Genomic DNA, 25,569 nt, shown 5'->3' with positions numbered 1-25,569 from the left:
TGACCTTCAACATACTTGTCATATATGGTCCGAAACGGTCTATAGCCTGATACAGCTCCCACATAAACCGATCTCTCTATTCTACTTCTTGAGCCCCTAGAGGGCGCAATTATCATCCGATTTGACTGAAATTTTGCACATGGTGTTTTGGTATCACTTCCAACAACTGTGCTAAGTATGATTTAAATCGGTTTCAGTTTTGATATAGCTGTCATCAAGACCCAAGATCGGTTTATATCTTGGGTCTTGACTTCTTGAGCCTCTAGAGGGCGCAATTATCGACTGATTGGAATGAAATTTTGCCCATGGTTTTTTGGTATCACTTTCAACAACTGCACTAAGTATGATTCAAATCGGTTCATGATCTGGTATAGCTGTCAAATAAACCGATCTTGGGTCTTGACTTCTTGAGCCTCTAGAGGGCGTAATTCTCATTCGATTTGGCTGAAATTTTGCATGAGATGTTTTGTTATGACTTACAATAACTGTGCTCAGTATGGCGCAAATCGGTATATAATCTGATATAGCTGCCATATAAATCGATCTCGGATCTTGACTTCTTGAGTCTCTAGAGGGCTTAATTCACATCCGATTTGGCAGAAATTTTGTACAGCTGCTTCTCTTATGACTTTTAACATACGTGCCTAATATGCTCTGAATCGATCAATAGTTTGATACAGCTCCCATATAAACCTATCTCCCGATTTTGCTTCTTGAGCCCCTACAAGGTGCAATTCTTATCCGAATGATCTGAAATATTATACAATGACTTCTACATTGTTCTGCATTAATTTATGGTGCGAATAGGACTATAACTTTGTATAGCTCCCATAATAGAACAGTTTTTATTCAAAATTCTTTGTTTGCTTAAAAGGAGATATCGCGAAAAGAACTCGACAAATGCGATCTATGGTGGAGGGTATATAAGATTCTGCCCGGCTGAACTTAGCAACCTTTTACTTGTTTTTCTTTCAATTTTAATATCTTAAAAATCAGAAATATTAAAACTCATGAAATTCCCCATATATTTTTAAGTGGGATCAAAAATTTGATATATAGGTACATATATAATTATATTTTTTTATATTGTGGTTTTGTGTGCTTTAACATTCTCTTAACGACAATAATTTCAAATTAATTAATAATAAAATTAAAATCTTTACCTTGATTCCCTCAAGACGTATTGTTGGCTGCAGCAATCACAGAGAGTTTGTTTTAATTTAAACCCGATGACCGTATGTTGGTTATTAAGCAATAATAATGTTTGCCGCTGATGATTAGACAGACTACTGCCTTTAGCTGTAATTAGCATAGCTTTGGGTGATTGAAGTCATTTGTTGTAGCAGTTGCTTATTTTTTTGTTTATTTTTTTTTCGTTTTTTTTAAATAACAAAGAAATTTGTCAGAAATTGACATTATTTTCTATGACTTTTTTTTGTGGGAGCTGACAATAGTAATCATTTTGTTTTTTTTTGTTATTGTTGTTGCTTATTTCACAAAGGCTTCAGCAATGCTTAATGACATTTGTTGTTCTAGAAAAAAAATGAGAGAAAAAAAAACACACGCACACTTTAATTTGTTCAAACATATTGTGTCACAATTTAGTTGATTGACAATTTTTGGGTTTTGCAAAAAACAAAAAAAAAAAAAAAAACAACAACAAAAAGGAAATAGCAAAACCAACTCTTTGGTTGATGTCATTTTTGTATGCATTTTTCATATAACACTTTTCAAACCTAACTGTACATTTTTTTTAATATTTTTTTTTTTTAATTTATTATTAAAACTTGGTTTACAGCATCTACCGGCCCTTGGCTCATTTGGCCATCCGTGGTTGTTTGCACTTGAACTCTTTCTGATTTTGAATTTGTTAATTTGGCTTTGCTAGGCTGCTGTTGGCAGCAGCGTTTTGCTGTTGCTTCCACTTTGCTTGTCGAGCTTTCAATGGCAACTAGGAATCAGGCTGCTATCAAGCAAACCGAAAATGCCTGCCAATCGACCGATAGCAGACTCATGCGACGTCGTCGCATTCTCACTTACAGACGGACATTTGGGGAGGGCGAATGGATGGATGGACGAACCAAGCGAGCGTATATGAATGCACACAAGTGTATGGTTGTATGGAATTGTATGACTACAGAGCCTTCTTGTGTATGTCGTAGTGCAACAATATACACCGCCTCAAAGTGTAGATACTTATAGCACAGCTAACAACTAACCAGCCAGTCATCTATCCCTCCATCTATAGGTTTTTCCAGCCAACCAACATCAGTTTAGCGGGTGAAAAGGCGGCCGCCAGCTAGATAGGCTTACCATTCGATCGGTTTTGGAAGTGACAGACTAACTGACTGAGTGACTTTGTCGTATGAGTAGATGGATGGATGGATGGATGGATGAATGGCTGGTCTGGATTCGCTTAGATAGCTGCTAACTGGAAGAGCCATGTCACACTGGCCATAATGGTTGACTGCCATTGTAATCCGTGCAAGGAAAAGATGTGGCAATGTGGCCACTAATGCGGTTGGTTTGTTGAAAGTGATATTATTTTGTTGTTAAATTTAAAAAACAAAAAGTGTTCCATCTCACAGGCATGGATGTACCATGCCATCCGTGCCTGTCGGAAGGATTTTTTTTCTTTTGTAAATTTTACAACAAAATAATATCACTTTCAACAAACCAACCTAGCAAACCTAGAGCAACACTGACTTGGCACTCAAGCGAAGCGAAATGGGGTAAGATAAGGCCTAGCCAATGGGGCCTTAATAAAAGATTATCAAACTAAAATTCATTCGGCCAATAAACGGATATATATACCAACAAGTAAAAGCGTGCTAAGTTCGGCCGGGCCGAATCTTATATACCCCATGGATCGCATTTGTCGAGTTCTTTTCCTGGCATCTCTTCATAGACAAAAAAGGATATAAGAAAAGATTTGCTCTGCTATTAGAGCGATATCAAGATATGGTCCGGTTTGGACCACAATTAAATTATATGTTGGAGACCTGTGTAAAATGTCAGCCAATTCGAATAAGAATTGCGCCCTTTGGGGGCTCAAGAAGTAAAATAGAGAGATCGATTTATATGGGAGCTCTATCGGGCTATAGACCGATTCAGACCATAATAAACACGTAAGTTGATGGTCATTAGAGAATCCGTCGTACAAAATTTCAGGCAAATCGGATAATAATTGCGACCTCTACAGGCTCAAGAAGTCAATATCCCAGATAGGTTTATATGACAGCTATATCAGGTTATGAACCGATTTGAACTTTATTTGACACAGTTGTTGAAAGTAAGAATAAAATACGACGTGCAAAATTTCGTGCCAAATCGGATAGGAATTGCGCCCTCTGGAAGCTGAAGAAGTCAAGTCCCCAGATATTTTTATATGACAGCTATATCAGGTTATGGACCGATTTGAACCATACTTGGCACAGTTGTTGAATATCATAACAAAATACTTCGTGCAAAAATTCATTCAAATCGGATAAGAATTGCGCCCTCTAGAGGCTCAAAAAGTCAAGACCCAAGATCGGGTTATATGGCAGCTATATCAGGTTATATACCGATTTGAACCATACTTGGCACAGTTGTTGGATATCATAACAAAATACGTCGTGCAAACTTTCATTCCAATCGGATAAGAATTGCGCACTCTAGAGGCTCAAGAAGTCAAGACCCAAGATCGGTTTATATGGCAGCTATATCAAAACATGGACTGATATGGCCCATTCACAATACCAACCGACCTACACTAATAAGAAGTATTTTTGCAAAATTTCAAGCGGCTAGCTTAACTGCTTCGGAAGTTAGCGTGCTTTCGACGGACAGATGGACGGACATGGCTAGATCGACATAAAATGTCGCGACGATCAAGAATATATATACTTTATGGGGTCTCAGACGAATATTTCGAATAGTTACAAACAGAATGACGAAATTAGTATACCCCCCCATCCTATGGTGGAGGGTATAATAATAGCACTATGGGATTTAAAGACATTTAGAAGCAGTCAAATTAGACTTTACCATCTGGGGGACGATAAAACCGCTCCAACAATAATCACCTAAGCAGGACGGCATGGGTTTGAAGGTATTTTTATCGAAATCATTCCGTTTGTAACACCTTGAAATCTTCGTCTAAGATCGTCTCGACGCCCTGAGCCGATCTAGCCATGTCCGTCCGTCCATACATCTGTCAAAATCACGATAGAAGTCGAACGCGTAAAGCTAGCCGCTTGAAATTTTGCATAGATACTTAATATTGATGTAGGTCGTTGGGGGAAATGGGGCACGTTGATTTCTTGAGCCCCTGGAAGCCCCAATTTCCGATTTGGCTGAAATTATGCAAGGGGTGTTCTATTATGATTTCCAGCAAATGTGCCAAGTACGGTCCAAATCGGTTTATAACCTGATACAGCTCCCATATAAATTGATCTCCCGATTTGACTACTTGAGCTTTTGGCTGAAATTTTGCATAAAGTGTTCTGTTATGACTTCCAAAAACTCTGCCTAGTATGGATCAATTCAATCAATAACCTGGTATAGCTACCATATATATCGATCTCCCGATTTTATTTCTTGAGGTCTTACAAGCAGCAATTTTTTTCCAATTTGGCTGAAATTATGCATGTGGTGTTCTCTTACAACTTCTATCAATTCTACCAAATACGGTCCGAAGTGGTATATAGCACCCATATAAACTGATCCCCCGTTTGACTTCTTGAGCCCTTATAAGCCGCAATTTGTGTCCCATTTGGCTGAAATTGAGCATGTAGTATTTTGTGACTACTCCCAACAACAGTGCCAAGCACAGTCCAAATCGGTCTATAACTCTCATATAAACCGATCTCCTGATTGGACTTCTTGAGTCCTTAAAAGCCGCAATGCATGCGGTATTCTGGGACGACTTCCTCCAACTGTGCCAAATACGGGCCAAATCAGTCTATAACCCGATATAGCTCCCAAAGGATGATCAGGTATTCACTGACCCGGTTGATAAGGCTAATCTACTGGCTGAAATGTTTGCAGGAAATTCTTCCTTGCCGTTTAGCAATCAACCACTCCCCGTGATTGATAGTGTACCTAATTCGATGCCTCAGATATTCTTTCGAACACGTGAAGTTAAAAGGGTCCTTGCGGATCTTGACGTAAATAAATCTCCGGTCCCGGACGGTATATCAACACTTGTCCTTTGTAAGTGTTCTTCGACGCCTGCTCGGCCACTACACAAGCTTTTCAACCTTGCTTACCATGCGAGTGTTTTGGATGGTTGCGAACGTTCAGCCCATCCCCAAGAAAGGTGCGTCCAACAACCCTGCGAATTACCGGCCAATTGCGATATGCTTCGCGCTCTCCAAGGTTATGGAGAGTTTGGTTAACCATCATCTTGTCAGATACTTGGAGTCCAATGGCCTTCTTAGCGACATACAATATGGGTTCCGCAGAAATCGCTCTACGGGAGACCTAATGGCATTTTTGTCGGCACGATGGAGTCGCTCTATCCACCAGTTTGGTGAGAGTAGGGTCGTGGCTCTGGATATCTCCATGGCATTTGATAGGGTCTGGCACGGTGCACTTTTATCAAAGCTCGTCACTTTTGGTGTCGGTAATAACTTCGTTCGATTTATATCGAGCTTCTGAGAAAGAAAGATCGCACTATACAAGTTGTTGTAGATGGGTTCTCCTCCGATGAGTATACTTTGACAGCAGGTGTGTCCGCCACAAGGCTCTGTCCTTTCCCCTTCCCTTTTTCTTATTTTCATTGACGATCTATAACCCTCAGACTTCGAATCCAGTCTACTCATTTGCCGATGACAGTAGTCTGTGTCATTCATATTCCTTCGACCATAGGCACAGTCCTCAAGAAATTGTGGATAGGAGGCGCATTATGGATGAGACGCTCTCCCAGGATTTGTTGGCCATTTCCGAGTGGGGTGGAATGAACAGAGTAGACTTTAACGCACAGAAGACGCCGCGCTGTTTCTTGTCTCACAAGCGATGCACTGACCCACTTCAATTGTCGATATCTATCGACGGTATAGATATTGAGCAGTCAAATGCTCTTGATGTTCTGGGCATGAAGATACAATGTGATGTCGGTTGGTCAAAACATGAATTCGAAGTGTCGAAAGAAGCATTCAAGTGTTTGGGCTTTCTTAAGCGGTTCGAGAAATATTTCACCTCTTCTTATCTTCTCAATATCTATACTACCTACATCAGGCCGAGGATGGAAATTACACCGCTTCAAAAAGCCCAAACACTTGAATGCACTTCAAATACATGTTTCAACCAACAAGCATCGATTTGTATCTTCATGCCCATATCATCAAGAGCTTCTCATTGCTCAACATCCATACCGTCATAGACAGAGCAGATTCTAGTGAATCAGTAAATGGTTTTTGGTGATAGCAAACAGCACTGCGTCTTGCGTGCATTCAAATCTACTCTGTTCATACGAGCCCACTCAGAGATGACCAGCAAGTCCAGGCGGAGTATCCCATCCATAATTCGCCTCTTGTCTCTAACCTAGGATCTAATGAATATGAATGACAAAGGTTGCTGTCATTCGCAAATGAGTAGATCGGATTCCCGGCCTGATCCAACAGATTATCAATGAATTGTCCTAATGGTGTTTAATGCAGGCACCAGCCGTGTTGGCTTAATCCTGCAGGGCTGTTAACCCTGGGTGATTATAATGCGCCCACCAACGCCCCCACACATAGCCTTGGATATGCATGGGTACCAATTTGAGTTCACGTTGTTTGGACGTGTTCTCCCCCTTGGTTAGGAGCGGAGCACTATCTAAAACTCCTTCCGATCTATGAGTCACGGCACCTGGTTACAATGCAATTCCACATCGAGCTTGAGCTCTACACGCGATTTGGGTCCAAATCACTGCCACCACTTTACTCCCCACTGGGGCCTCACCATAGTCGGGCTGGAATCGAAATCCCAGGTTTTTGCGACTCCCGTGGTACCAAATTAAGGACTCCGGTCAGACTTGGGCCATACTTGGTACATTTGTTGATGGCCAAACCAAAACAGTTCATGCAAAATTTTAGCCAAATCGGATAATAATTGCGCCTTCTAGAGGCTCAAAAAGTCAAGATCCGAAATCTGTTTAAATGGGAGCTATATGAGGTTATGAACCGATTTGAACACTAATTTTCGCATTCAGCCAAATTGGATAAGAATTGCGCCCTCTAGAGGCTCAAGAAGTCAAGATCCGAAATCGGTTTATATGGGAGCTATATGGACCATACTTGGCCAGTTGTTGATAGTGACACCAAAACACTTTATGGTAAATTTTAGCCAAATCGGATAGTAATTGTGCCCTCTAGCGGCTTAAGAAGTCAAAATCCGAAATCGGTTTATATATAAGCTATATCAGGCCACCGTGGCGCAAAGGTTAGCATGTCCGCCTATGATGCCGAACGCCTGGGTTCAAATCCAGGCGTGAACACCTACAAAATTTTCGGCGGTGCTTACCCCCTACTGGCAAAGTGAGTCTTAAACATATCTGCCATTCCCGAAAAATACAACTAAAATAATAATAATGTAAGTGTAGTGCTGTAAACAAAATTTGTGAGAGATGCACTCCCAAAAAACCGATTAGCAGACATGTGGATTGGACGAAACAAAAATTAGTACAAATGTGGCATCATAGTTCCGGTCTTAATGTTTGGGGGCAACTCATCAACAGTCGATCCGGACATTAAAAGACTTGGAAATTCTTGTACCTGGTAGCCATTTGTCTTTTGCTCTAATGATTTTTCGAATTAGTCATGCCTGCATTTGTGCACATAAGGCGAAACTTTTAAAATTTTAACTTTCAGAGTTAACCATCCGCACTCGACTCGAAATTTTTTTCTCCTTTTTTTGGCTGAGCAAAGAGCAGTCAGCCGGCTCTTTGCTCAGTCATAAAAAAGGAGAAAAACGTTGTGTGTGAGAATGTCTTTATATCAGTGAGGATTACATAATTGCAATTATGTGCAAGCCCTTGGGCTTGCTTGGGATTATATTCTTGTGTACGTATACAGTAATGTGCAAAACTGTGAGTACTTTTACCCATCAATGGTTGAGTATTTTTGTCCATTCTAACCAGGGATCGGGTACCTTTTTTTCGCCCAGCAACTTTTCAGTTATATTTAAATTGACTATCTATTTACCCACCACCGAAGGGTGAGGGTATATAAATGTTGTTATTTCGTTTGCAACATATCGAAATATCCATTTCCGACTGTATAAAGAATATATGTATTTTCTTTGTCGTCGTACAAATCTGAGACGATCTAGCCAAGTCAGTCTTTACAAATGAAGATATTGATCTGAAACTTTGCACAGATTATTTTTGTTTCCATAGAAAAGTTTTTGCATCTACAAAAAAGCTTTGTTAACCGATTTCGCTGAAATTTGGCACAGCGAATTGTGTTAAGCCCTTTTGACATTCGTTACAAGATCGGGATATATTAGGATATAGCTGCTATATAAACTCATCTCCAGATTTAAGGTCTAGGGCTCATTAAAGGCATATTTATTAATTGATTTCGCTGAATGTTGGACAATGAGTAGTGTTAGACCTCTCGACGTTCGTACCAAATATGGTCTAGATTGGGCTGTATTTGGATATAGCTGTCATGTATGTATACCAATCTCCCGGTTCAAGTTCTTGGACCCATAAAAAGTGCATTATTACTAGGGCTGCGGAGTCTAGTCCTTGACTCCGGTTCGGAGTCAGGACAAGCGTGCTCAACTCCACACTGTAGTCCGACTCCGACTTTAACTTCAGCCTCAAAAAGTCGACTCCGCAGCCCTTCTATTAATAGATGTCCCTGAAATTTGTTAGACCCATCAACGTCCATGTCGAGTCTGGTCTAGACCGAGCTTTTCGGTCTGGCGCAGAATGACTTAACGCTGCTTGTGAATGAACCATTCCACACATTCCCGTCGAAAGGCAAAAATTCGTACTCTAAATCTTTTCCTATCTTCGCATCTTAAAAAGTTCGAAGTAAATGTAACCGCACCTCTTTCAAACTCCAATCATTGCATCACTTCAGCAACTTTTTCGTATTCGCGGCCCATTTTTATATGCGAATTACAGCGCAAACACACAAAAGCATCGTGTGCCAGGGTACTTGGACGTGAAAAGTTTCTGCACAACCAGTGTCTTCTTGTAAAGGTTATTTTAGTCGTTTGTGAAAAGAGTAAAGGGCAACTCCTCTGCTATCCCGACTCGTATTTAAGACAAGCTGATATCCACCGACCCGGTTGATAAGGCTAACCCGCTGGCTATCTTGTTTGCGGGAAATTCTTCCCTACCGGAAAGCGATTAACCACACCACGGTATTGAGCACGTGTCTAATCCATGCATCAGATATATTTACGAACGCAAGGATTTAAAAGGGTTCTTGCAGAACTCGATTTAAAAAAATTCCCATGCCCGGATGGCATATCATCACTTTTTATTCAACGCTCGCTCGTCCTCTACTCAATTTTTTCAAACATGTTTGCCGTTCGAATGTTTTCATGAAGGGTGAGGCAGCCAAACTTGCGAATTACCTCCCAATAACGTTGTGACTCGAATTTCCCAATGATATAGAAAGCATGTTCAATCACCAACTTATGAAATGCTTAGAGTCCAATGGTCTTCTTAGCGACCGACAGTATGGGTACCGCAGAAATCGCGCCACGGGTGACCTGGTGGATTTTTTTTCGGAACATCGGGGTCCCTCTATTTACATGTTCGGTGAGAGTAAGAACATGGCTTTATAAATCTCCGAGGCATTTGTTAGGGTTTGGAAAGGTTCACTCCTTTCTAAGCTTGCCACTTTCGGTGTCGATAACAACTTCGCCCAATTTATATCGAGCTTTCTTACAGATCGCACTATAGGAGTTCTCTTTTTCTTATTTTCATTGACGATCTGAGTTTCAATCCGATCTACTCGTTCGCGAATGACAGCAACCTCTGTCATTCATTTTCATTCGACCATAGGCCGATTACTCGAGCGATTGAGGACAGGAGGCGTATTATTAACAAAACACTATGCCGAAATTTGCAAGCCATTACTGAGTGGGATATCCAACTCTTATAGGGTATCCAACTCCATTGTTTCCCTTCGGCATCGTCGAAATGTGGGTTGTGTGGCGCTGTTCTATCAATACCTCCACGGGTTCTTCAGAAATCGATCTTCTTATTCCTGACTTACCCCGACCAATTCGGCTGAAATATGGTATGGTAACTAAACTTACTATGTATCTTTTATACCTAAATTATATACCGACTAAATAGATCCACTAATAGATAGCTTTGACAGCTTCAACCCCAATTTTACCCTATTTCAAATTTTGAAAGTTAAAAGTTCATGGTGATGTGTTCGCAAGGCCGCACTGGTGCAAATAGATTACAATTATGCTTAAATCGCCCGAGTTTAAACTCTGAACATTTCTATTGACAAATTTCAATACAAATTTCTATTGTAGTATATTCCAAATTTTGTCATACAATGCCCACAAAACAAATGCTCCAACAACACTTAAATTCTTGTTCACTCCAAAAGCCTAACCATTGCCAATGCAAGAGGGCCCTTGAACGACAAAAATTCCAATCAAAAAAGGTAATGCCAATGCGAGTGCTTGCATTTCGCATCTCTGTTCTATTCAGTTATGTGAGAAAGAGAGAATCGAAACGAATTGAAAAGTGTGTATCTCTCTGTGAATATGGTAGAGCGTGTGTGTGACTGTGTGGAGAAGAAGACCTACCAACCGAGAGACCGACCGACCCAAAACGCAGCTCAAGTTCAAGGATGTTATGTAACATTGATTGCGGCTGTTGTTCGTGTTGTTAGCGTCGTTTTTGTTATTGTTTTTGTTGTTGCAGCTGTAGTCTTTGTTCTTGTTTTTGGTGGTGTTAGTGTTTGTTGCCATCTACACGGCTGGTTGATGCACAAACCCCAACACACACAGAAAGCACAGTGGCATTTTGCAATAGCACAATGACCACGAACACTATCATCCGATTGATGATTGCACTGCCTTATAGCTATCCCCTCACTATTCCCCCTTTTTTTGTCCAGTAATTGAATATTACCCGTACTGAGATAGCGCTGCTCCAGCGCTTTTGTTTGTTGCCTTGCCCTTCAATTTCATATCTCCATATCGGCATATCAGATGGACCCTACTCAACCAGTTTTCCACAGCCTTTTCCCCTCCCTCTCATGCTTACCCACACTCTCACTCTTTCTCTTTGACAATCCCTCTCTTGCTAGTATGGTCATCAGGGCTGGACAGAAAACGAATGATTTCTTTGCTTCCCTGGGAAAATTGCATCGCTCTTGAACGCATCAGCTTTTTTTTTGCCTCTTACCTTCTACTTGATATTCGTCTTCGACACACGGACATATGGTATGTTCGTATGTCCTCAGTTGCTATGTGAGTGTAAATGTTGTTTGCCCGGTTGGTTCCTAAGTTCCATATGGTGGTTTGTTCGCTTTGTAAATGTCGTCTATAACTCTTCAGTCTTCCATAGAAGGTAGAGATGGCACCATAATGTGAATTTACACGTGTGTATGTAACTGTATACGTGTAGATATATACATATATATATGTAAGATTTGCCAAATGGTTATATACATATACCGATATTAGCTATCCTCCATCCATCGCCTATCTTTGGACAATAAATTGTTTAGCTAAGTTTTTAGATTCGTTTGGATTGCATTGTTTGTTATACCATTGGCATGACGTTACACTACTCGTAAAGACAAAGCCCAGCAAAGTGTACTAGTGTGTGGTCACACTCATTTTCAAATGCGCTCGTGTATTTCGTGCATTTGCTATATATTTGTCACTTTTCCCTTGACTTTGCTAATGGCGTTTATACCACGGTGTGGCCCTTCATGTAATCGATGTAATTAATGCCCCCAATTAACTTGAACTTTAACAATTTTCACTTTGAACTCATACATCTATCCACACCCACCTGAGGAAAAGTGGCTCGTGTTAAAACGACCTCCACGGGAGGATATTTTACTTGGTTGCACTAATGCTTAAAGGCCAGTGGCTCTAAATATTTTGAGAAATGTTCAATAAAAGATCAACACCAGATTTCAGAGGCTTGCAAAACGATTAACTCAAATTTAGGTTCGAACCTTTATGTCGAGTTTGCCACCCCATTTCCAAATACTGCCCGAGGTCAATAAAGACTATAAGGGACTTGTTTGGGAGAAGCGTACGAACCAGACATTTATAGTTAACTGTCGTAGAGGCGCACTCATGCCGAAAAAACACCGCCTGTAAAGCAAAATACCTGGTTGCGTATCCTGGGGATGACAACGGAAAAAAGCTAGCAGACAGGACTGTCGAGCGTGGAAAATGTGGTATTTATGCCATAGATGTGTTTTCGCAATAGATACGATATAAGTACAACATACTAACCTAGGGTCCTTGAAACCTTCACACCTAAAATGGCCTATGAGTTATTGTAACCAAATGACGAAACGCGTCCCATATTGGTTGGTGTGTGTCTCTGGCTTTCTGTGCAAAATTTCAGCTCAATATCTCTATTTTTAAAGATTGTATCTTGATTTCAACAGACAGACGGACAGACAGACAAAAATCTAAGGCGATATAGCCATTATCGCCTTAGATTTTTACGCCGATCAAGAAGATATATACTTTATAGGGTCGGAAATGGATATTTCGATGTGTTGCAAACGGAATGAAAAAATGAATATACCCCCATCCTTTGGTGGTGGGCATAAAATTAAAATGATGAAGAATGTCTCCTTTAATTAAGCCAAAATTTTAATCGGACAACACTCATCGATATGGGGAAAACTATCATAAATATGATTTGTTGGTATGTGCCGTTGTATTGTACCAATCTGGGACGGAAATTCGTAATCTTATTGATTGACTGAAAAATGTTTAGTGGAATTTCTTTGGGGTTAACATAGGAAATGGTATTTTGTTGTTGTTTTTTTTGTTGCATACCCTCCCTTGTTAAAAACATACAAATGTTCATGTCTATTTTAAATTGTTGTTGTTGCTGCATAAGAAATGAGAAAATGTGCTGACAATGTAGAATTAACAAATCCCCTTGTCACATGTTATCCGGTACAATGTTCACATTAAACTTTAGGGGCATAGATGGTCATTTTGCGCCCAATCAATCGTCAAGCTATTATATGAGGACGACAAAAATCCTATATGGAAATCTGGATCATTAGAACCCGAGGCTATTACTGAACGAAATAAGAAGGTGGCCAGTACGAGTATAGCTTTCGGTATCATAACGGCACATATATTTCTGCCAAATCGGATGAGATTTGCGCCCTCTAGAAGCTCAAGAAGTCAAGATCCCAGATCGATTTATAGGCAGCTATATCAGGTTATGTACCGATTTGCGCCATACTTAGCACAGTTATTGGAAGTCATAACAAAACACCTCATGCTAAATTTCAGCCAAATCGGATGATAATTGCGCGCTCTATTGGCTCAAGAAGTCAAGACCCAAGATCGGTTTATATGGCAGCTACATCAAAACATAGACCTATTTCAATCATACTTAGTACAGTTGTTAAAAGTGATACCAAAACACTACTTGCAAAATTTCAGTCAAATCGGACGAGAATTGCGTCCTCTAGAGGCTCAAGAAGTTAAGACCAAAGATCGGTTTATATGGCAGCTATATCAAAACATGGACCGATTTCAACCATACCACCACGTGCAAAATTTCAGTCAAATCGGATAATTATTATTTGCCCATTCGTCGTTAATAGTCAGTCTACCCATATTTGTCCATCCGTTCCACAGATAGTCGAAATCACTATAGCGTTTGAACGAATGAGGCTACCCGCATGACATTTTTCATAGATACTTCTTATTGATGTAGGTCGTCGGCCGTTGCAAAGGGTCATTTGGTCCAGATAGATTACAGCTTATAATACTAAAAAATTTTAATATACTTAAAAACTGATTCGTACTATGTTTTTGAGTACGAAGTTTCAAACTGTTCGAAAACTGAGCTTATTCAAAAAATGAGTTTATTCACCACAACTGTCGTACAAGGAAGGGAGATACGAGGGAAGCCTTTTATATTTCGGGATTGGATAACCCTTGTATTGCAATTTGCCAACTGACAGCTCTATCGTAAAGCTTGATATGTTTGAGGTTATACGCATTCAAAACGTTTTGACATACGAGCGCTATTTGTGTTGTTTACATAAGGTACTGTAAAGATTCATCTCGCCCAAAAACTGGAATTAAATCGTGAACATTTTCCTGCTATACTTCATTAAATTTTTTGACGATGAAGCTCCATCAAGGATGAAGCTTCATCATAGATCAGCGTATAAATCTAAGACGATCTAGCCATATCTGTCCGTTTGTCTGTTGAAATCACGCTACAGTCTTTAAAAATAGAGTAATTGTGCTGAAACTTTGCACAGATTCTTTTTTTGTCTATAAGCAGTTTAAGTCCGAAAATGGGCTATATCGGACTATATCTTGATATAGCCCCCTTATAGACCGATCGGCCGATTTAGGGTCTAAGGCCCATAAAAACCACATTTAATATCCGATTTTGTTGAAATTTGGGACAGTGAGTTAAGTTAGGGCCCTCGACAGCTATCTACAATATGGCACAGATCGGTCCAGATTTGGATATAGCTGCCATATAGACCGATCTCTCGATTTAAGGCGCATTTATTGTCCGATTTCGGCGAAATTTGAGACAGTGAGTTAAGTTAGGGCCCTCGACAGCTTTTTACAATTTGGCACAGATCGAACAAGATTTAGATATATCTGCCATATAGACCGATCTCTCGATTTAAGGTCTTGGGCCCGTAAAAGGCGCATTTATTGTCCGATGTCGCCGAAAGTTGGGACAGTGAGTTAAGTTAGGGCCCTCGACAGTTATTTACAATATGGCACAGATCGGTTCAGATTTGGATATAGCTGTCATATAGACCGATCTCTCGATTTGAGGTTTTAGACCCATAAAAGGGGCATTTATAGCCCGATTTTGCTAAAATTAGGGACAGCAAGTTGTGTTAGGCTCCTTGACATCTTTTTGAAATTTGGCCCAGATCGGTTCAGATTTGGATATAGCAGCCATATAGACCGATCTCTCGGTTTAAAGTTTTGGGCCCATAAAAGGCGAATTTATTGTCCGATGTCGCCAAAATTTGAGACAGTAAGTTAAGTTAAGCTCCTGGACATATTTCTGCAATTTGGCCAAGATCGATCAAGATTTGCTTTTAGCTTCTATATAGACCGATCTCTCGATTTAAGTTTTTGGGCCCATAAAAAGCGCATTTATTGTCCAACGTCGCCAAAATTTGGGACAGTGAGTTGTGTTAGGGTCTTCGATATTTTTCTGAAACTTAGTCCAGATTTGGTTATACGTTATACGAAAGTTGGTTTACATAAGTACCCGAGGTGGCGGGTATCCAAAGTTCGGCCCAGCTGAATTTAACGGCTTTTTAATTGTTTAATTTAATATCAGCAGAAAATGTGTGTTGATATCAGCCGAACATTTTTTCTGGTTTTAGAGATACGATTCTTACCTAAAATTGAATGGGAACATATATAACGCAGTAGGCCCCTATTTTTCCTCATTACTCATCTGACCCTCAATATTCCTCAGAGTAAGACCATCACTGCTTACTAGTTGTACTGTTGCTTGCCTCTCTACAATGCATGTAAAGGTTAAGCTTGCTCATTGTTTTAGCCGTAGTTTTGTCTTTCTTTTTTTCCAGCTTTGTTGGCGGTTTTTTCCCATTTCTGATGGTTCGTTTGCAATTTTGTTGTTATTTTAATTAAATTTTGTATTTTTAGTTTTAATTGTTTAATTGCATTAAATGTTACGCATACAAATTACATGTTTACTATTTCAAAAATGCACTTGCACAGCTGGGGGAAAAACCACCTCCTTCCCTACAACCGTACCACCTTAAGGAGGCAAGAACAACGGCTTAAGCCATAACAAACATTCGAGGTGGTGATGATGTGTAGCTGGCTATTTGCAAGCACCAGAGCATAACATTCTTGTTCATAATCCAAGCTGATTCCAGCTAAAAGTGCAACGATTTTGTAATGCTGCCTCACGTCATAGCCCAGAATGTAAAGGAGAAGTCACTACATTAAGCTACCTAGGTCTAAAAATGAAAATTGAAAATTTATTGTGTGCTATTTGTAGCAATTCAGAAGGGATAGATTATCACATCGGGAGTGCTCATATCTATAGAGGCTTTTATTGTATCAGCAAACTTGTTATATTTATAAACTAGCCGAACCGGGCCCCCTCCGCTGCACCTTATTTAACTCTCTAATATCTTTTTAGTTTTGGGACACTTGGCCCTGATTGTGGATATCGAATTCGTGCCATAGGCGAGAACATCGGACAAAGCAGTGTTTATCCCCTCTAAATGTTGGCGTCATTTGCGAGGTTCAATGCCATGAATGGTCATTTAAAAAATTTTCACCAAAGAGGGGGAATCGGCTATAAAAAAAGATCCCTTATCATTGAGTTTAAACTTTAATCGGATGTGTGAGAATTTGCCCCTTCTCCGTTTCTGGTGGTAACGTTTTTCCTTAGGGTAATGTTCTCATTAGTGGAGGGATGACACGTTAGACATTTCGACTCAAAATATGGATATAAAATTCGTTCTTTATTCCCACCGGAAATGAAGTCCAGTTTAGGGGGTGCTCTAAGGCGTACCCCAAAACAATTGGCTCCAAAATTGGATATAAAATTCGTTTTTTACTTTCAAATACCTTTCATTTGAGTCCCATGTTGTCGAAATGGGCCAAATAACCCATTTGACGTGTCTTTAGGAGGACAAGCGCCACCTAGACTTGAACGCAAATTTTAATGTCATATTCGTAATTTACTCCCTAATACCTACCATTTGCGTCCCATATAGCAAAGGTCGGCTAATATGCTCATTTGGGGGTATTTGGGGGTGGGCGCCCTCCCATTACTAGGACCTAATGTTTTATTGCCATATTTGCAATCTACTGCTTAAAATTTTTCATTTGAGTCCCATATTGACATGGGCTTCGAATATATCTGTCTAGAGGAGTTTTGGGGTTGGGGGAGAATGGGAGAAGGGAGGAGTGGAGAAGGGGAGAGGAGGAGGGCTGCTGGGTACTTGGACCCAAATTTTAATGCCATATTCGTTTTTTGGTCTCCAATACCTTTCATTTGATACCCTTATTGTGACCATCGGACAACTTTCGGATGTGAGTGGCGTTTATGGGGCAAGGGGAAGGGGAAGGGACCGCCTCCACCCGAGATCTAAAAATTTTATTGCCTTTGTTTCCTTCCAGATAAACGTACACAATCTATGAAAATTTTAAGAAAATCGTTTCAGCCAAGTATCCTATAGTCATAATGGGTCTAATGGCGTTTTTGAGGGTTGGCGTGACCCCCTATACTTCGATCTGATTTTGTATACCAGACTCAAATTTTAATACCACATTCGTATTCTACTCTCCAAAACCTTTCATTTGATACCCATATTGTGCCGATCGATCCACTTTTGATTTTGGGTTGTGTTTTTGGCATAAGGGGGAGGGTCCGTCCCCCTTCCGATACCGAAAAATTATATAGCCTATGTTTCCCTTCAGACCAACCTACACAATATGCGAAAATTTCGAGAAAATCGGTTCAGTAATTTTTCAGTCTATACGGAACAAACAAACCGAATCCCATATATTCGTGATTGGCTAATGTTTGGGGTGAGGTGGTCCCCTAGATAATGATATCAGATTCGCAGTACACAACCTTATATCTTTAATTTAACCTCATATTCTCATGATTGGTGTATACAGCCGTTTGGTATATATATGAGGGTTGTGCGCCACACTTCCACTTAAGCACAAATTTGAATGACGCACTCAATTTAAAAAAATCTATCACTTGATCCCCCATTATTTTGATAGGTCAAATAGCCTATTGGAGGCGATTTTAGGTGGTAAAACACCACCTAGGTTCTTGAAATTTAATGTCATATTCGTAATCTGCTCTCAAATGCCTATCATGTGAGTTTCATCAAGCTACGATTGAGTAGTATTCCCATTTGGGGAGCTTATTGGGGATGGGGCGACTATCAATTTCTTGGACCTCGTTTTTTATGTCATATTCGTAGTGTACTCCCGAATACCTTTCATTTGAGTCCTATATTGATATATACGTCCAATATTTCAATTTGTAGCAATTATCGGGCTTGGACTACCCCTTTGATACTTGAACCCAAGTTTTTATACCACATTCACTTTCTACTCTCCAATATCTTTCATTTGATCCTCATATTGTCCCTATCGGTCAACTTTTGATTTTGGTTGGCATTTTTGTGGTAACGGGGGAAGATTCGCCCCCTTCGAACATTATCAAATTACATAGCCTATACCTCCTTCCAGAACATATTCGTAATCTACTCGCGAATACCTTTCATTCGAGCCCCATATTATTATTATCGTCTAATAAACCAATTTGGGGGTTTTGGGGTCGGGGCGGCCCCCCCCCAATTATTTGGACTAAATTTTAATATGGAAATCGTGCTCTACTCTTGAATACCTTTCATTTAAGTCACATATTATCTCAATCGATCCACTTTTAGTTTTATGTGGTACTTTTGGGGTAAGTAGGAGGGTCCGTAATCTACTCCCGAATACCTTTCATTCGATTCCCATTTTGTCATTATCGTCCAATAAACCTATTTTGGGGGTTTGGACCCAATTTGTAATATGGAATTTGTATTCTACTCTTGAATACCTTTCATTTAAGTCCCATATTGTCCCAATCGGTCCACTTTAATTTTTGATAAACGTGATATCAAAAAATTATATAGCCTATTACTCCTTCCGGACTACTCCCCATAATCTGTGAAAATTTCAAAGAAATCGGTTTAGCCGTTTTTGAGTCTATACGGAACAAACAAATTTACAAACCCACAAACAAACAAACAAACAATCATACAAACAAATAAACAAACACAAATTGAATTTTATATACAAGAAAACCAATAAAATTTTGCTGAATTTTTTAAATACCTACGATTGATCTTCTTCGGTGGGTAATGTAGTAGTCTTAACTTAAAAACACCTTATTTCCTATACATATATTTTGCATTAACATAAAAAATCCCAAAAGTTTTATTCGGCCAAAAAACTATCATAAAAATTTTTTTTTAAAGTTGAACTAATGAATCAAGTCGAGGGATGACTGCATTTTACTTTGCAGTCAACTATAATCAATGTCAATTTAATTTAAAAACAGTTCGTGACAGTTTCTTTAAAAATTTGTTTAAATCCACATTAAGTAAATATTTTCGTATTGATTGCGGCATTCGAAAAATTGTTTAGAAAATGCATAGCCTTGTAAATGTTGCTGACGCATCAATGGAATGCAAGTTCGTTGATATACTAACGTGAAGAAAAGATTCTTTGTTTACTTATTTCTTCCTATTGGTTAGGAATAAACGCATCGCAAATCTATGGCAGCAAGATTTGCTAGCAATAAAAATTAATAATTGAACAAAAAAAAAAAATTTCAAATTAGACAGCAAGGTATTGGGTTGCCAAAAAAGTAATTGCGGATTTTTTAAAAGAAAGTAAATGCATTTTTAATAAAACTTAGAATGAACCTCAATCAAATATATAATTGCCATTTTGTTCGATAACCTTTTGCCATCTTCCTGGCAAATTTAGTATTCCACGCTCATAGAACTTCTGGCCTTTATCTGCAAAAAACTGTACCAAGTGCGATTTTATAGCCTCATCATTGCCGAAAGTTTTACCATTTAAGGAGTTCTGCAAAGATCGAAATAAGTGGTAGTCTGATGGTGCAAGGTCAGGGCTATATGGTGGATGCATCAAAAGTTTCCAGCCAAGCTCACTCAGTTTTTGCGAGTGACCAAAGATGTGTGCGGTCTAGCGTTGTCCTGGTGGAATATGACACCTTTACGATTGACGAATTCTGGTCGCTTCTCCTTGATGGCTGTATTCAATTTGTCCAATTGTTGACAGTAAACATCCGAATTAATCGTTTGGTTCCTTGGATGCAGCTCAAAATATACCACACCCTTCCAATCCCACGAAACAGACAGCATAACCTTCTTTTGGTGGATATCAGCCTTTGAAGTGGTTTGAGCTGGTTCACCATGCTTGGACCATGATCGTTTTCGACTAACGTTGTTGTAAACAATCCATTTTTCATCTCCAGTTATGATTCGTTTTAAAAACGGATCGAATTCATTGCGTTTAAGGTGCATATCACAAGCGTTGATTCGGTTTGTTAAATGAATTTCTTTCAATACATGTGGTACCCATATTAAAATTGACGCCAAAGAAACAAATTTAAACGAAATTTCGCTCACTTTTTTTCTAAGGCAAGCTAAAGGTAACAGCTGATAACTGACAGAAGAAAGAAAGCAATTGCAGAGTCACAAGCCGTTAAAAAAATTTGTCAACGCCGACTATATTACTACTATATTACCGACAATTACTTTTTGGACAACCCAATAGTTTGGCTTGATTTTATTGAAATCCCAGCAAAAACTCTCATTACCAAATAATCAGAATGGTAAGCTCATTCAAAAACTAGTAACTACTTATTTTTAAGCATCGTTTCTAATTACTTTTACATGGTGATGTCCTAATAAGAAAGTCCTTCCTTCCAATATTTCAAAAATAGGTACTTATACCTTAGTATACAAGGTGCTCAAAAATAATGACTTATTATCTAAGTAGAACATTGCTAAAAAATAGCTACTTAGACTCAGACATGTTGCGCCTTTCTCCGCGCCACCTCGTTCTCAATGCTCAGTTTCTTTGAAGAAGACAAATTTTATACAAACTTTTACTTCATCGCAGCCGAGAGTTGAACCAAGAACCTTCCGTTTTCAAAGCAGACACTTCACACATTCATCCACACTACTGTTGTTTGAATAATATCCTCTTTTCTCCTTTCAATATAAGCTAACAACCCAAAAAGCAAACTTTAATTCTATTTCACCAAAGATGGCCATGCCTTTGTGTTTATGTTTTACATGTTCGAATTATATATCACAATATTCTAACACATGGGAGTGATTTTAGTAGGTTTTGTGGCACACAGCGTACATCAAAAGACTTACAATACAAAGGTCCCGAGATTGAATCTCGGACCAGCAAAATTATTTTTTAAATTTTTTCTCATTAAAATTACGCCCACAGCATGCTGAACAATCAACAGTTTTGTGGGGAGGTAGAAAAAATTAATTTTTTTTATATTAATAACGCCACAGTATTTCCCTCCTAGTGCCACTAAGTGGTGTCGCCTTTGCGGCAAGCCATTCGGACTCGCCAATAAATGGAGGTCCCTTATCATTGAGCTTAACCTTGTAACAGGCAGAACTCATGAGATAATTTTGCTCGCAGTTTCTTAATGGCATTTTCATACCCTCCACCATAGGATGGGGGTATACCAATTTCGTCATTCTGTTTGTAACACCTCGAAGTATGCGTCTGAGACCCCCATAAAGTACATATATTCTTGATCTTCATGTCATTCTAAGTCGATCTAGCCATGTCCGCCCGTCCGTCCGTCTGTTCGTCCGTCCGTCCGTCTGTTTGTCGAAAGCACGCTAACTTTCAAAGGAGTAAAGCTAGCCGCTTGAAATTTTGCACAAATATTTTTTATTAGTGTAGGTCGGTATTGTAAATGGGCAAAATCGGTTCTTGTTTTGATATAGCTGCCATATAAACCGATCTTGGGTCCTGACTTCTTGAGCCTCTAGGGGGCGCAATTCTCATCCGATTTGACTGACATTTTGCACATGGTATTATGGCATCACTTCCAATAACTGTGTACGATTTAAATCGGTTCATAATCTGGTATAGCTGCCATATAAACCGATTTTGGGTCTTGACTTCCTGAGCCTCTAGAGGGCGCAGTTCTTATCCGATTGGATTGAAATTTTGTACGACGTGTTTCACTATGACTTCCAAAAACTGTGTCAAATAGGTTTAAATCGGTTCATAACCTGATATAGCTGTCATATAAACCGATCTGGGGACTTCATTTCTTGAGCCTCTAGAGGGCGCAAGTCTCGTCCGAATTGAGTGACATTTTGCACGTAGTGTTTTGGTATCACTTCTAACAACTGTGCTAAGTATGGTTCAAATCGGTCTGTTTTGATATAGCTGCCATATAAACCGATCTTGGGTCTTGACTTCTTGAACCTCTAGAGGGCGCAATTCTCATCCGATTTGGCTGAAATTTTGCATGAGGTGTTCCGTCATGACTTCCAATAACTGTGCTGAGTGTGGCGCAAATCGGTACATAAGTTGATATAGCTTCCATAAAAACCGATCGGGGATCTTGACTTCTTGAGCCTCTAGAGGGCGCCATTCTCATCCGATTTGGCAGAAATTTTATACAACGGCCTCTCTCATTACCTTCAACATACGTGTCTAATATGGTTTGAATCGATCAATAGCTTGATACTGCTCCCATATAATCCTATCTCCCGATTTTGCTTCTTGAGCCCCTACGAGGCGCAATTCTTATACGAATGAACTGAAATATTACACAATGACTTCTACAATGTTCAGCATTCATCATTATGGTCCGAATCGAACTATAACTTGATACAGCTCCAATAGCATAATAGTTCTTATTCAATATTCTTTGTTTACCTAAAAAGAGATACCGCGCAAAGAACTCGACAAATTCGAGCCATGGTGGAGGGTATATAAGATTCGGTCCGGCCAAACTTACACGCTCTTACTTGTTATCAATACCAAGGTTATAATAATGATGTCGTTTCTATTAGTACAAATAAGTGCTTATTCTTGAGCTTCTTCGAATGTTGTGTGTAATGGCATTTGTACTACCGTTAACACAGATGGTATTCCTGTTGATAACTCGTTATATTTTAGCAGCTAGTAAATCAAGGGCAATGAGTTATCCATTATTTTACATGCCAAAAATAATGACATGTACTTACCAAGTTTTTGCTGGTATTAAATTGAAACAAAAAATTGGAGAATGAATAAGACACTGTTACACCATACCCAACCCCAGAACCAGAAGCAGACCAGGTTTTAGGTTCTATTTACAACACAATGGACTACAAATTATCCACCATATGGACATTTAATTGATAATCTTATGAACTCTCATTTCAGTTAGAAATGTACCAAAATTTTTGGTGCCATAATAAAACTTTAAAAGGAAGACAATGTGGTCTCTATATCATAACCGGATTTCTTTTGGAGCAGGTTTGCTTTTATACCCACCACTTTGATCTCCACTAAGGAACAGGGGCAAACTTCTCACATGTCAATGAGTGCATTCCGATTCAAGTTTAAGCTCAATGATTAGGGGACCGCTAAAAATTTTTTCTGATGGTCTCGCCAGGATTCGAACCCAGGCGTTCGGCGTCATAGGCGGACATGCTAACCTCTGCTCTACTGAAGCCTCCTTCCCGGGCTATAACATGGTCTTATTTCAAAGCAAACAAACAGGTGTACAAATATTACATTTACAGAACTTCCCTGCAGGTGTTCAACGGTCAAGCACCGAGAATACACCCGAACCGAGAGGTTGGGTAGGGGCGCAACATTTTCAGGTCCTCATGGACCTCATGAGAAACTGCACAACACAGCAACATTCAACCCACAGTACACTATTGAGACATTGACTTGTGCCTTTGCGAGAATAATTGCGAAGGGATCTTGGGAGTTGCTACAATGCAGCTTTAAGCAACGAATGAAGATGACGTCCAAATAGTTTGAGAAACCTGAATGTGCCAGAAGTCCAGTATCTGACTTAGTTTATTGACCAGTCTCTGAGAATTTTTATGGTCCTAGGTGCCTGACACTACGCCGTCTTTGAGCGGATTCGGCTAAGGGAGGATCGTACGTACCGATAAATTTCTCTCTGCAGTCGCTGGGATGCTGGGGGCATTATGGTGACAGGTGTCTGACACTACGCCGTCTATGAGTGGATTCGGCCAAGGGAGGATCGTACGTACCGATTATTCTTCTCTCTTCAGTCGCTGGGCAGCCGGGGGTATTACTCCATCCAGGCGTTGAAGTTTCCATCAGAGCATGGATTTTGAGACTTATTAGCATTATGACTGAAGTGCCAGAAGTCCAGCACTTGACTTAGGTTATTGACCAGTCTCTGAAAATTCTTATGGTGCTTGGTGTCTGACACTACGCCGCCTTTGAGCGGATTCGGCCAAGGGAGGATCGTACGTACCGATAAATTTCTCTCTCCAGTCGTTGGGATGCCGGGGGAATTATGGTCCCACGTGTCTGACACCACCTCGTCTAGAGCGGATGCGGCCAAGGGTGAAACGTACGTACCTATTATTTTTCTCTCTTTAGTCGTTGGGCCGCCCGGGGCACTACTCCACCCAGGCGTTGAAGTTTCCATCAGCATGGATTTCGAGAATTAGTAGCATGAAGACTGTGCAAGCCAAAAATGTTGGCCTCAGTGTCGACCGGGTCGGTCCGTGTCATGTGACCAGCCGCTGCTTCCCGACGTAATATACGCACTGGTAAGAGAGGATCATAAGGGACGATTCAATTTCTCTCGTCAATGGATTGGTGTGCTTGGGGTACTACTCCTCTCTATTCTTGCGGAGTTTTTTTGTGGATGATCTACCTCGACGGCTGCCTTGCACGCCATCACTTCATTTAGTGTCTTGACCAGATGGATCAGTGCTATGGGACGGTGCTCGTGTCTCTTGGCATACCAAGGGCTTTTGATATGGTTGGCAACGCAAACCTTTTTAGGAGCATAGATGTCGCATCCTCCGTCCCCATCTCGCTAGGGAATAAGCGGAAAGGAGAAAAGACGGTATTGCTAGTCGAGCAACACCGTATGGTACAAAAACAATACCGGCTGGTATGGATGCACCATAAAATGATTAGTACCGTTTGGTACTAGCCTCATTACCGAGCTGGTGTAGGTTTTAATAACAATCTGTTATTGGTTTTAGTACCAAAAGGTTATTTATTAATGAACCAAAAACGATGAACATAATTTTAATCTAATTTTTTTTGTGTTAATAATGGCATCTATGTACTTACCGCATGATGAAGACCACCGCCAGTCAGACATGGTCCGGGCCATGGTCAGGTGGTGCGAGGCCAAGTGCCACGACCTTATAGTTGGAAACCACAGCAAAGCACATCATTGTCTATGGGGCAGCGCGGATACAAACAATAGAGGTGAGTTAATTTTTGGCTACATTTTATCCACGAACTTGCTTGCAACAGGGGAAATACCCCAACGTTCTACAAACGAATCAGAGAACTGGTTATAAATATAATGCTTGAGCAGTGACTCGGTCAATGTCTCAAAGTGGAACTCTCTTTTTCCGACCACTACAGAATAGGTTTTCAGGTTGAGCATGAGATAGGAAGAAGGAAGTACAAATGCCCGAGGAAGACTAAAGGTGCTATTACACGATATGTGCAAGACTTTCCTTATGTAATCCAAATACGAATGGAGCGCTCTCTAATCGGCATGTATTTTCATATGTATTGAACATGTGCCTACATGTG

At 40.0% G+C, this 25,569-nt stretch overlaps 1 long non-coding RNA gene across 5 annotated transcripts in view; it reads right to left on the bottom strand.

The window, feature by feature from the left end:
* LOC106082221 (uncharacterized) overlaps nt 1-25,569 on the bottom strand; it is a 119,563-nt gene that overhangs the window by 59,324 nt on the left and 34,670 nt on the right. Inside the window, exons 1-2 of one of the 5 annotated variants that reach the window (XR_001220461.2) lie at nt 1,797-1,947; nt 1,164-1,532 (exon numbers count right to left, since the gene is read on the bottom strand). This is a non-coding gene — a long non-coding RNA (uncharacterized LOC106082221). Of the gene's footprint in view, nt 1-1,163; nt 1,948-25,569 lie in introns of those variants that run through there. The other 4 variants (XR_001220462.2, XR_001220460.2, XR_001220463.2 and 1 more) reach the window with 4 other exon arrangements.

The sequence above is a fragment of the Stomoxys calcitrans genome, chromosome 2 (assembly GCF_963082655.1).
Source record: "Stomoxys calcitrans chromosome 2, idStoCalc2.1, whole genome shotgun sequence".
Classification (NCBI taxonomy): Eukaryota; Metazoa; Arthropoda; class Insecta; order Diptera; family Muscidae; genus Stomoxys; species Stomoxys calcitrans.
Note: the sequence above shows the minus strand (reverse complement) of the source record. Positions and strands in the feature narration are given on the sequence as shown.